The sequence below is a fragment of the Silene latifolia genome, chromosome 4, assembly GCF_048544455.1.
Source record: "Silene latifolia isolate original U9 population chromosome 4, ASM4854445v1, whole genome shotgun sequence".
Taxonomy (NCBI): domain Eukaryota; kingdom Viridiplantae; phylum Streptophyta; class Magnoliopsida; order Caryophyllales; family Caryophyllaceae; genus Silene; species Silene latifolia.
In genome coordinates, this window is record NC_133529.1 from 86,002,953 (window position 1) to 86,007,218 (window position 4,266).

At 39.1% G+C, this 4,266-nt stretch overlaps 1 non-coding gene across 1 annotated transcript; it reads right to left on the bottom strand.

Annotated features, from left to right (window-relative positions):
* Positions 1-3,365: 3,365 nt before the first annotated feature.
* Positions 3,366-3,472, bottom strand: LOC141654271 (small nucleolar RNA R71). Its single transcript, XR_012547833.1, has one exon. It is a non-coding gene; the product is annotated as a small nucleolar RNA R71 (small nucleolar RNA).
* Positions 3,473-4,266: the final 794 nt, after the last annotated feature.

The following is a 4,266-nucleotide window of genomic DNA, read 5'->3' on the forward strand; positions in this document are numbered from 1 at the left end:
CTGCCAAGGAGGTTCAGGTAATACTCAATAAAAGCATGTTCAATTGCCTCAGAAGTAGTACAACTGTTGCCATTCATGTCATTAATACTGAGTACCCTATTACAAACTCTCCTAGCTTTAATGGTGTTGTGTAAATATTTGGTATTATCATCACCCTCAGCAAACCATTGAGCCTTTGCTTTTTGAGCCAGAAAGCTATGCTTAGCATCCTCAAGCAATTTAAAACTCTGAGCAGCATCTTTTTCACTCTGTTGCAATAAGATATTAGTAGGATCAGCATGCAGTTTTTCCTGAATATGATGTAGCAACATTTTGGCCACATTTGCAGTGGCTTCTATATTAGCAAATGCATTGCCATTAAGCTGCCTGAGAGGTTGTTTCAGAAGTTTAAGTTTTTTAACAACTTGAAACATCTTATATCCAGCCACAGGTTGCACCCAAATATTGCCCACCACATCTCTAAAACCAGGATCAGACCCCCACATATTAAAATATTTAAAACTCCCTTTGCTTCTCTCCACATTAGGTCTCATATAAATAGTGCAAGGGCAGTGATCATAAAGACCTTCAGGATGAAACATAGTAATAGTCTCAGGATATTGTGCAAGCCACTCATCATTAGCCATAGCCCTATCTATCTTACTAAACATCATAGCCCCAGGCTCATGCTTATTGTTAAAAGTAAAGTAGGCACCCTGAGCAGGCAAATCAACAAGACCACACTCATCCACACAATCTTGAAATCCCCTCAGTTCTGCATTAGTGACTTCAGACCCTATCCTCTCACACATAGCAAGCACATTGTTAAAATCTCCCATAACCACCCACGGGCCATTAACACTAGTCTCCATATGAACAATTGACTCCCATAAAGCTGTTGATGTGACCATAATTAGAGCATATTTAGTCCCTGAATTAGCCTTGTTCTCATGCTTTTTAGTGCATATTTGGGTCATTTATTGTCTTTAGTCCTTTGTTTTGCATATTCTTTGAGGTTTTGTGTCCTTGGTAGGAAAGGAGTGCAAACCTTGCATTTTCATGGCAAAATGAAGCTAAATTGATTGAAGTCAATGACCAAGCATCAAAGAGAAGATAAGATTAGAAGGCCTATGTACATACTATAGTAGATGGGCAATGATGAGAAAAGATCCTTGCATCTCCGAGGAAATCCTCAAGGATTTTATGAAGAAAAAGGAAGAAAAGAAGAAGGAAAGAAGCTGTAAGACAATCCGAGCGGATTGTCTACAAGACGCCCGTCCAGCACCCACAATCCGAGCGTCTTCCCCCTGTGGACGCCCGTCCAAAACACCCAGAATCCGCCCGTCTTCCCCATCTGGACGCCCGTCCAGAATCACCAGAATCCGCCCGTCCCGTGCCCTGGACGCCCGGATTCTCTAACAGCCTTTTCGTGTTCTACAAGCTTCAAAGAAGGATGCGCATATTTTTCTAAGACCGGCGAAAAGGAGACCGGAGTCTCCCTAGAGACCGGCGATTCCTCAAGGACTTAATTGTCATTTAAGCCCTTAGTTAACCCTAATTTATGTACCTAATCCCCACTATAAATACCCCATTAGTCTAATTAGAAGAGCATGTTCTTCTTAGAAATCTTTAGTGTAGTTAATATCAATCAAATCTCTCTTTAATCTTGTAATCAACATTTAATCAAGTTTTAATACAAGTTTCATTTCCTTAATCTCTCTTTTGTTCATCCTTTGTTTTGGGTAATTGAAGATTATTTGGGTTATTATTGGGAGATTGACAACCTTCCAATCAAGCATCAAGTACTTCTATTATTCTTTGCTTTATTATTGGAATCATTAGTAGGTATAATTCTCTTAATCCCTTTTTAATTATTGTTAATCATCTTCATTTATTCATCATGTTTCACTTTGTTGGTATGATTGACAACCTTGCTAGCATGTTCAACATGATAATGAGTGAGTAGTTTCCTTAGCTAGGGTTAATGGGTAATTAGGGGAAACCAACATGGGGGATGATTCATGCTTAATCTAATATGTTTTCATAGTTTATTTGCTTGCTTGTTGTGATCTCAACTTATGCACATGTTATGTTTGATGAAATGCGAGCCTATGAATCCTTGCATTTTTTACCCATCACCTATCTTTTCAATGAGACTTGTAAGACATAAACCAACTCGAGTCTCATTAGACCATGCATATAGTTGAGTAGGGAAGACTAAGTCAACTTGAAGGTGTTGTACAATCTAATCGATTCGGCTCCGGGACCCAAACTTTCCTAGGATTGTAAGATATAAACCAACTCGATCCATCACAATAATAATTGCTTGCTTATAATTTGAGAATATGTTTGTATGATCAATTCCCATGAATCCCCTATGACCCCATGACACCCTAGTGCCTTTTATCAATTGATTACATCCCTTTTTAATCATCTTGCTTGTTTACTTTCATTGCTATTTAGTTTAGTGATCTTCTACTTCAAACCCCAAATTGTGACACCCTTAGACACCACTAGTTGCAATAGAAAATCTCATCTCAATTCCCGTCTCTAGGGATCCGACCTTTACTTGCCTCTTTACTAATTGTAGAGTTGTTTGTGAAGTTATAAATTGTGTTTTGGTCTAGGTTCTCCTAACGACAAGTACTGAAAACTAAACCTCCTCGAGAGTCCGGCAAAAAATGGCGCCGTTGCCGGGGACGGTGTTAACTTGATTTAGATTTTCTTGTATTGTTATTAGTTGTGTCTTTTCTTTGCCTTGGGGAAGTAAAACTCCTCAAGGTTTGTTCTAATTATTTTCAAGTTGTTTGATATTTTGCATGTCTAGAAGACCACAAGGTAACTTGTTACCCTTTGATCACGAAATTGAAAGGACTTTGACAACCAATAGAAGACTTGCTAGGAGAACTTTGAGAGGTATTGGTGAGGTTGTAGATAGTCAACCAAACACTATTGAGTTCATCAACCCTTTTGCAAGAGAAGGTGAGAAGAACCCAACAGAAAATCAACCCACAATGCCTAAATTTTTATCACATTCCGTACCAACCGAGGAGAACCTACCTAATGGTACTCCCACGCCACAACACTTAACCAAAAATTTTATTGCCAAATCCGCATTTATCCAATTAGTCGAAAGAAGCCAATTAGGGGGGATGCCTAGTGAAGACCCTCACTCTCATATGAAGACTTTTTGCGACTATTGTGATGCAATTTCTCAAACCGGTGTAACTCAAGACCAAATTCGATGGGTCTTATTTCCTTTTTCTCTAATTGGCACCGCAAAACAATGGTTGAAAGGCCTTGATAAGGCTACTCTCGGAATTGATTCTTGGAAGAAGTTGGCTCTAGCTTTCTACAAAAAGTTCTATCCACCGGAAAAGACTAACATGCTAAGAGCTCAAATTACGGGCTTTAAGCAAAGAGATGAAGAATCTTTGTATGAAGCTTGGGAGCGATTCAAAGGAATTTGTCGCTCATGTCCTCATCATGGACTTAGCGAGTGGTTCTTGGTACAACAATTTTGGAACGGTCTTTATGAAGATTCAAGAAATACTCTCAACATGGGATCAAATGGAATGTTCACCGAAGTTGATGACAATCAAACTTGGAACAAGATTGAGGAAATGGGGGTCCATAACTCACAATATAGTAGACCTCGCAAGGCTACTAGAGGAGGAAAGCATGAAGTGGACTCTATTACTCAATTGGGTGCTCAACTTAGTGCTCACATTGATACCATCAACTTGAAGTTTGAAAAAGCTATGGCTAGGCTCGAAGAAGCCTCAAAATCACCAAAGCATCATGTTAATCCCATGACGGCATCTTCATCAATCCCAAGTGGGATATGTGAGAATTGTGGAACTTTTGGACATGACCAAAGTGAATGTAGGGGAACAAATGAACAAGTGAATGCTTTTCAAGCATACAAGAGTGGTACTCCTTATTCAAACTATTATAATGAGAACACCAAATTCCACCCAAATCTCTCATACAAAAGCCAAAATGTTCAAAACCCTCAACCAACATACACCCCACCTCCCATGAGAAACCAAAATCAAATACCCTTTTACAACCAAAACCAAGGTTACCAAAATTAAACTCCATACAATCAACAAAATGACCAAGGTTTTGATGTTAAAAAAGCGGTCCTCCAAATGCAAAAGAATCAACAAGAGTTTTTCACTCAAATGCAAAAGGATAGTCAGGCAAAGGAAATCACCATCAACGACATCCTAGCCCACACCAAAATGTTGGAAACCCAATTGACTCAAGTAGCATCTTCAAGCT